Consider the following 9,931-nt stretch of genomic DNA (forward strand, 5'->3'; position numbering starts at 1 on the left):
ATATGAGAACCTAATCTTATATTAACATTAGATTTCCATACAAAAGGGCTAATAAAGTATGATACAGGGAAAGGTTTGTATTGTACCTAAAGCCTTTCTCAGAAGAACCAGAAATTCATTGAGGATTTTTTTTTTTTTGCCTGAATACAAGCAAGACTTATACGATTTAATGTAAGTTCTCAGCAATAGAATATCAATAAGAAAATAGCTACAGGAAAAAAAAAACATATGGCAGTTTTTCCAACCAAAAGCTCTACTATTCCTGATAATCCAAGATAAACTCTTCATCTAATAACCAGGGCAGACGTCAACGTTGACCACATTTGGTGGTGAATCAATTGGATGTTAAACATAAGAAGCTTCAGATGTATCACTCTGGTGATTTAAGGGAAGGGAAGAGAAGAGTACATTTCCATGTGGACGTAGATAGTGCCAATCACATTTAAGCACCTCTAAGGAGGGGTAGCAAAACTCCAATATCTTTGCTATATTTTCAAGGTTTTGAAAGTGGGTGACTGTTCACATAGTGTTCATTTGCGATTGATTTCAGGAAATGGAAATTCCAGCTGGAATTTGAAGTGGTTTCTGTGCACGCGGTCTTCCATTTATCGTTCCATTCACTGTTCCCTTTCTGAAACTTCATGGCCTCTTTATTTCTAAGTTGTCTTTTGAGGGTGATTTATGCATTTTTTGGTCTTTTTCCCCCCCTCGCTTCAGATTTAAACTTAGGAAGAAGAAGGTAAGAAATAAGAGCCCTGGAGACCACCTGGGGCAATGTTAATTTGTTCTTAGTTAATAAAACTTTGACTCACTGTTTTCTCGTGCTTGTCCTCTCCTTTGCACCCCTCTTGCCCTCCAAATGATGACAGGGAAGGAAAATGAAGCAGCTAGCTTTTCGATTTCATATAATTTTACAGATACAGATCATTTGTAATTCATCAAGATTTTACTTAGGAAAAATGTCTACATGTAAAATGCCTTCAATGAGCTTGAAAAGTTTGTTGAAATCATCCATATCTCTAAATTTGTAAAACATAGCTGACAACTTTAATTTCTTTTGAAACCTGTGTCCCATTTTTTCCTTTCCGGGATATTCCACTGGCATTTTTTTTCTATTATTCTCAAACATGGTTTCCAACTTTTCAATAACAGTGTTAGTGAGATTCAACTCACAAATAATAAAATTCACCTCTTTAAAGTAGTATATGATCCAGTGGCTTTAAAAAAATATATATCCTCATAGTTTTGAAACCATTGCCACTATCCAATTTTTGTTTCTAAATTTCAAAATGTCACTGATAGGTGACATGAATTTTAGAGGCTTTCGTAAAGATAGTAGTTTATTTTAGTAATCGTTTCTTCTTTGTTATACTGATAGTCACCTTAAAGCATTGCACTATAATTAACAACATCACTTCCCCTAATTACAGTCTATTAAATCTGGAGAGACACTTTGGACTTCCGGGATAGTACAATCTTTAAGAATCTTCAAGGGGTCTCTGGGTGGCTCAGTTGGTTAAGCGTCCAACTTTGGCTCAGGTCATGATCTTGGGGTTTGTGGGTTCCCACCTTGTGTCGGCCTCTGTGCTGACAGCTCAGAGTCTGGAGCCTGCTTTAGGATTCTGTGTCTCCCTCTCTCTCTGCCCCTCCCCCCATTCATGCTCTGTCTCTCTCTGTCTCAAAAATAAACATTAAGAAAAAGAATATTCAATATTGCAGGAGTTGTCCCTTTTTGTATCTCATTAAATTTAGATTTAAATTCCAGTTAGTTAACATACAGTGTAATATTAGCTTCAGGTATACAATATAGTGATTTAACACTTCCATACGACACCCAGTATTCATCACAGCAAGTGCACCTCTTGATCCCCATCACCCATCTCACCCCCAACCCCACCTCCCCTCTGGTAACTATCAGTTTGTTCTCTGCAGTTTAGAGTCAGTATTTTGGTTTGCCTCTCTTTTTTCTACACCAGAATTCACTCGTTTTGCCTTGTAAATTCCACATGTGAGTGAAATCATATGATATTTGTCTCTCTCTGGCTTATTTTGCTTAGCATAATACTCTCTAGCTCCATCCATGTCGTCACAAATGGAAAGATTTCATTCTTGTTCCGTGGCTGAGTGATATGATGCCATTGCATAAATATATGTGCAGGACCTGTCCTTTCGTGCAAAGGAATGTAGAGTGTATTGGGTGCTGAACAGGAATTTGGTGCACTCAACAGCCCTAATGCTTTATCAAATATAGTATATGGTGATCTGTTGCTTTCATCAGTAATTTGCATCTAGCCCCCCCATGTGATTTGTCCTCTGTCTGTTTCCTCTGGAATGACACTGAACTAATTTCATCAATAGCAGCTTATGATAGACTGAATAGAAGCAGTAGACTTAAGCTGTCAATCTTTAACAAGTATCACTGATTTATAGGGCAGTTCAGAAAAGGGGTCAAAGATGCAGCTAATCGTTATTCCTTTCATAATGGTAAATGCTGTGAGCTGTGGTAGTTTGGCCACTGCTAAGTGTGAAATAGAATTCAGAAGTCTTTTTTTAGTTTACACTGGGAAACATTCTCTGAAGAGACAAATATTGGCAGATACATACGGATGTGTTACTAAAACATTATAAGATACGTATTTATGTGTGGGTTAAGGTGGGAGTATATCAGATGTGTGACCAGTGTAGTCAAAGAAAATTCAGTCATAATGAAACAGTGGATAGTGTAATAAATAAGCAACAACACTAAGCTAATCTGTATAATTTATAACATAACAATGAAGTCATAATAATAACTATAGTAATTCAGCATTATGTGCTAGGCATTTTCACATGCAATGGAACATTTAGATATAACATGGCCCTACGGGGTAAGCATTAATATCCTTCTAGGGATGAGGAAACCCAAGATTAACATTTGTGACTTGGGGCATCTGGGTGGCTCAGTCGGTTAAGTGTGTGACTTTGGCTCAGGTCATTATCTCACGGCTTGTGAGTTCGAGCCCCGCATCAGGCTCTGTGCTGACAGTTTGGAGCCTGGAGCCTGCTTTGGATTCTGTGTGTCCATCTCTCTCTGCCCCTCCCCCGCCCAAACTCTGTCTGTCTCTCTCTCTACCCCCCCCAAATAAATAAACTTTAAGAACGTTATAAAATTTGTGACTTGACTAAGAACACCTAGGAAGTATACTGTAGAACCAGTATTACAAATGCAGGGTTCTTAGACACTGTTAAAGCAATGGACTTGATAAAGGTCATTTGGTGAGTCATAGAAATGTGGAGTCGTGTAACGATTTAGGTATACTTGCTATGGTCATGTGGTTTTTTGATAAGTTTTTCTGGGTTTGTTTATGACTCTCTTCTCTCCACAGCCTTAGGAAATATTAAGTTCATATAACAAATAAATTCATCCTACATATTTTGTTTTTTATTTTGGTTGGGGCATGTGTTTGACTTCCATGTGGCCTTTGGGTTCATGGGGCATTTTCAAGAGAAACATTTTTCCTTTATTCACCATCTGCATTATAGTCCAGCCTGTTTACATTGCTGTAAAATCAATTAAATTTGAGAACAAACAAAGCTACTACCTTTGAAATAGATCATCCATAAGATGTATGTTCCCCTGTACATTTTTCTCCTTTGGAGTTTTAAATAAGTAAGAGGTTGGAAGTGGCCAATTTTAGCTAACGATGACCAAACGGTTAGGTTTTCATAAGAAACACACTGCTAGATAGGTTCAGAAGATGGGGAATGTTTTGACTCAGACTCAGTTAGTCATGGGTGGCAATGGGGAATGCATTATATTTACATCAAGATTCATTTTTCTCTTGTATTTCTATTTCCTTTTATTACCCATTCTTGAAATCAGTGGGTGTGAGGATGAGCAAGCTCATATTAATATGGCTTTTAGGATGGCAAAAAATATGATTATGTTAACTCTTTGGAATTACATGGAAATGATGACAATTTATTAATATTTCATTTAAAACACATATAAGCCTCTAGTCCAGATAAATTTCATAGATGGATACAATATTGGAGATTCTGGAGATTGTACAAACGGGGAATGCAAATAGTGATTTACTTTCATTTCTTAGTACTACTCACTTAGTTCGAGATCTGTATGGATTAAAAATACTTTCAGATACTTTATCCAAAATTATTTAATCACTTTGAGATTCACAGAACATTGTTCCAAGGGCAGTGCTTTGAGCCTGTAATGTTGAGAATTCTGAACACTGTTTTATCACACCATGCCATTGGAAAAATATCGTGATGAATCTAGTTTATATTTTCATGCTTTAAATTCATAAATATTGCCAAGTTCATAATTCAGTTAAAATCTAAAGTGTGTATTCAACAATTTATTTTCTGATTTCTCCATTAACATTAAACAGCTGCTCTCTATTTCCACAAAGATTAAGACCAGAAAGGACAACACTTACTGTATGAAGGATATAGACTAGCATTAACAAAATCCTCCTATCAGCTTGGCGAGATGTTAGACAATGTTATCAAGAGAGTTGTTAGCCATCTATGCCAGAGATTTTAAAGTCAATGGTGTTTCTGGGAATGCATTAGGTACAGTTTTCAATTCAAAACAAAAAGAAGAGTGTAATAAATTCTGAAGTTTTTTTCAACCCTATAATTTTGTGCACATTTTATTATAATAAATATCTTGCTTTAATTATAGTGTGTCATCATCAGAAATTGTATTTCAGGACAGCAAATGCATTAACCTATACAGCTATTTGAATACACCAACACTGGGTTATTAAGAAGTCTTTTTGAGGAAAGAATGTCCAACTCCAGATCTATAATCTCAACTTCCTACTGGACACTTTCACCAAAACACATGCATGTCTGTAAGAGGTGCCCGGAGGCAACTCAAAACCCCAAAAGGCTACTCAGAACCAAAATGATTTAGAATATTCTCAAGTCAGTTGTTCATCTTGAGTTGATGTTTTTTCCCACCAACCCAATAGCCTCAGAGAGAAAGGTGAGTCATACATGATGTTGTCCCACTTTCCTTTCCCTTATCCCAAATGTCAACGATTTCATTAACCCTGATATACTTCCAGAAATGTATCAAATCAGTCCCTTCTTCTTTATCTCCAGCAACATGGTATATTTCACCTAGAATATGACTGCATGAGTTTCCGAGAACCTTTCCTGCTTCCATTCTTTCCTACCCTTTCCAGGTAACTCTCCACTTGGCTTCTAAAATTTGGCAGTGGCCCCCCACTTGCATGTATAAGATAAAAGTAAAAATCTTAACTATGGGTTAAAAATAATCCCTTCTTGGTCTAGTCCTTGACTATATCTCTGGCCTCATCTCCCAACCTTCTCCATATAAAATTCACTCACCCAGTAAGAACAACTCATTTTCTTTCAAGGGATCTGCTTGTTTATATCCTAGTCTTTCTGCCTGGATCTTCCTCTTTGCCTGCCCACCTAACCATGTTCAAATATAATCTGTAGAGTAACCAACCTGCTTCGCTCCTTTTATATGCTTACACATTAACTGCCACTATTATGGTACATACTGCATCTTATTGCCATTACCACTAATCCGTCTCTCTCACTAGACTGAACTGGGGAATAGTGACATGGGGCATAGTTACAGTCAATATATAGGTCGTGTTTATATCTCCAGTACCTCGATAGATCTAGCACATAGTTGAGGTTTAATAAACTTAATATTATTGGTCAAGTAGAGTTTTTCCGAGAGTTGGAAGGAGCTAAAATAACATCTACTTAGGGTTCATATAGTTTCACAGCTTTCTTTAAGTTGTATGTTAATAGTTACTCTTGGGCAAATGGTCAACTTGAAGAAAAAAATGGCCCAATGGTAACAAAACTTTTAGAGGTAAAGCTGTAAATCAGGCTAGTTTCTCCCATGCAGTGCTTGGCTCTGTTTTTAGACATGACTCACTAAAACTAGTCAAGCTCCAGCAAGCTAAGCAATGAACTTTTCTGGAAGAATTTGTCAAAAATTCTAAGTTGAAAACATTTTAGAATGTTTGCAGATAAATAGAGAATTAAAATGCCTGAATACTCTATAGATGAGAATTTTTTTTCTTCAGAAGTCAATTTCAAAATATATTATATTATGCTTTCAGCTTTATTGAGATATGATTGACAAATACAATTGTAATATAAAGTGTACAACACGATGATCTATATATGTATGCCTAGTGAGAGGTTCCCCACCATCGAGTTACTTAACACATCCGTAGCCTCAAATATTTACCGTTTTTTGTGCTGAAAAAACTTAAGTTCTACTCTCTTGGCAAATTGCAATAGACGTATTATCAACTATAGTCACAATAGTATGCATTATATTCTCAGACCTATTCATCTTTAAAACATTTTTTAAATGTTTATTTTTCTGTGTGTGAGAGAGAGAGACAGAGTGTGGGGGAGGGGCAGAGAGAGAGGGAGACACAGAATCCAAAGCAGGCTCCAGGCTCTGAGCTGTCATCACAGAGTCTGATGTGGGCCTTGACCTCATGGACTGCGAGATCGTGACCTGAGCCGAAATCAGACACTGAACCAACTGAGCCACCCAGGCGCCCCAAACCTATTCATCTTAAAACTGAAAGTTTGTAGCCTTTTCCTGGCCTCTCCTTATACCCATCCCCCCTCCACCAGCTCTCTGTTTCTATGAGTTTGACATTCTCACTCTGCCTGCCTGCCTTCCGTTTCTTCCTTCCTTCCTTCCTTCTGTTCCTTCCTTCTTTCCTTTCTTCCATTTCTTCCTTCTTTCTTTCCTTCTTTTCCTTTTTCTCCCTTCCTTCTTTCTAAGATTCCATATATAAGTGATACCATGCAGTATTTGTTTCCCTCTGTCTCGCTTATTTCATTCACCATAATGCCTTCTACCTTGGTTCATGTTGCTGCAAATGACAGGATTTTCTTCTTTTTAAAGGCTGAATAATATTCCATCACACACACATATACATTTTTTGATCCGTTCATGTGCTGACAAACACACTTAGGTTGTTTCCATACCTTGGCTCACGTGACTACTACTGCAATGAACACGGGGATGGATGTAGATGTATCTTTGAGATCGTGGTTTTGTTTCCTTCGGATATATACTCAAAAGTGGGACTGCTATATCGCATGGTGGTTCTATTTTTAACTTTTGGGTGAAGCTCCGTACTGTTTTCTGTAATAGCTACCAGTTTGCGTTTCCACCAGTAGTGTACAAAGCTTCCCTTTTCTTCACATCCTTACAAGCACTTGTTATCTCTTGTCTTTTTGATGATGCTGGCCATCCTCGATGGTGTAAGGTGACATCTCATTGTGGTTTTGATCCATATTTCCCTGATGATGAGTGATGTTGAGCACCTTTTCATGTACCTGTTGGCTATTTGTATGTCTTCCTGGGGAAATGTCTATTCGGGTTCTTTGACCATTTGTTAATTTTTTTAAAAAAATTTTTATTTTTGCTATTGAGTTATGTGAGTTCCATGTATATTTTAGATATTAACTCCTTAATGGATTTGTGGTTTACAAATATTTTCTCTTATTTCATTGGTTGTCTTTTCATTTTGTTGATGGTTTCTTTTGCCGTGTGGTAGCTTTTTAATTTGATGTAGTCCTACTCATCTGCTTTTGTTTCTGTTGCTTTTGCTTTTGGTTTCAAATCCAAAAACTCATTGTCAAGACTGATGTGAAGAACCTTACCTATATGTTGTCTTATAGGAGTTTTATGGCTTCAGGTCTTACATTCCAGTCTTTAATACATTAAAAGTTTTTTAAAATCTTTTTATTTATTTTTGAGAGAGAGAGAGAGAGAGACAGAACACAATTGGGAGAGGGGTAGAGAGAGAGGGAGACACAATCTGAAGCAGGCTGTAGGCTCTGAGCTGTCAGCACAGAGCCCGACACGAGGCTCGAACACATGAACTGTGAGATCATGACATGAGCCGAAGACAGTGCTTAATCAACTGAGACCCCAGGTGTCCCCATTTGAAAATTTTTTTAACACATTTTAATTGATTTTTTTGTGAGTAGTATAAGACAGGGGTCCAGTTTCATTCTTTTGCATGTGGCTGTCCAGTTTTCCCAACACCTTTTGTTGAAGAAGCTGTCTTTTCCCTACTGTATAAGTTCAATCATTAATAACTCTCTTGATATAAAACTAATATAACTAAATTATATGGCTAATTCATGACCCAATGGCCTGTGACCTAAAAAGAAATTAATCTGTAGAAAGCCAGATTTTATAAAAAATAAGAATTATAATAAAATTTGGGAAAAATGATTCACGGAGTCATTTTGCAAATTTCTTATGCTCATTTTCATAAAATTCATTTGTTACTCTGATAATAGGAAGGGATTTTGAAATTTCGATAGGTTGATAAACCATATAAGATCATTTGGACTTTTTTGTTGCAATCTTATAGATAGCCCTATGAATTTTCCTTATTTGAAACAACAACCCAGTAATTAATCTCACTGGAGTATTGCATCTGTGATGAACTATCTTCTAGTCTGCTAGATCATGGCCAGTGATAAGCTGCCAGCCACCTCTGGAGTCGCCCGTTCCTTGTGACTTTCCTAAGATGTTTCCTCACACTGAGTTGTCATTTCTCTCAGATTTACCCTCAGAGCTTCACAGTGGAAGTGTGTTCATTCCCTTATATGGTGGTCAAGTTATTGGAAAGTGGACATCAAGCATCCCCCACACTTCTTTTCCTCACAGTACACATTGTGGAATTTTGGGCTCACTCACAATATTGGCTGTCTGCTTCTGGAAACACTCATTTGTCAAATATGGTGCAAAGAATTGCATATGATACTGCAGATGAGATCTCACTTGTGGTGGGGCTTTGCAACTCATGGTCTGGATACTTCAGATATGAAACCGAAGCCCAATTTTGGATAGATAGCTGGTACTTGTGTGAATATTTCAAAATAAATATCTGAGTGCACCTTGATTTATGTATGGTAATGTTGGTCATTTTTACTCTCTTAGTTCCTATTTGAAGTGGTTCCACACTGTCTTACAGAAATTTTCCTTAAATCTGAAACTAATTAATTTCCACTGTTGCAAGTTCTGACTGTTTTAATCTGCTTTATAAGCTCGCTTTAAAACTCCATACCCTCTTTTGATAAACCTTCCCTCCCCACTTTACCAGTGCTCGAGATATTTTAGAACAGTTTTTGAGGTATTCCTGCTGAGTTAGCACCTTGTAAAAACTTTCCCATTATGCTATCAACAATCTGTAAAGGAGTAAATAAGAGGCTTAAGCAAAAAATAATTTAAATGTCCAATAACAATAAGGAAATAGCTGCCCTATAAAGAAATAGTACTAGGAGAAGAGAATTTTGCTTTCTAATTAAAAAGAGGGTGTAAAGAAGCTTCCTAGGTTTAAAAAAACAATTGTCCAGAGGCAGTTTAGTTCTTTTTGTTGGGAGATGTATTTTTTATTGAAATACAGTTGACATACAACGTTGTGNGCCTCCGCTTGGGGGTGTCACAAGCCCTCCCTGCTTCCCATTGCCTTTGATGGGGAGGTTCGTGTGCTCAGAGGAGGTCAGGGAGGCCTTGAGCTTGGGCCAGTTGCTGAGACGCACCAGGTAGGCAGAAAGCAGTCCAGGCAGCTGAGGGCCAGGACCTGGTGAATCAGCCACAAGTCCAGCAGGTTGTAGTTCTTAAAGGAGATCCTGTTGCCCATGAAAAAGATCTGCCCCTCCCCACCATCAGGTTCTGGAGGAGCAGGGTCTCAAAAGGCTTCATGTGCCCCAGTAGTGCCTTCTTGCCTGCCTCATAGTTGGTGTAGATAAGGATGAGGGATCTACAGCGAGATTCTCCAAGTTGTCATGTTCCATGTGCACCAAGGTCATCATCTCCTGCTGCCCCTTCCCATACAGCCCGGGGAGTGGCCCGGGTGTCACAAGATGGCATTGGGCTGGTACAGGG

At 37.9% G+C, this 9,931-nt stretch overlaps 1 pseudogene; it reads right to left on the minus strand.

Annotated features, from left to right (window-relative positions):
• Positions 1–9,931, minus strand: part of LOC144240767 (glutathione S-transferase P-like) — a 19,442-nt pseudogene that overhangs the window by 9,145 nt on the left and 366 nt on the right.

Source organism: Crocuta crocuta, unplaced genomic scaffold (assembly GCF_008692635.1).
Source record: "Crocuta crocuta isolate KB4526 unplaced genomic scaffold, BGI_CrCroc_1.0 scaffold531, whole genome shotgun sequence".
Classification (NCBI taxonomy): domain Eukaryota; kingdom Metazoa; phylum Chordata; class Mammalia; order Carnivora; family Hyaenidae; genus Crocuta; species Crocuta crocuta.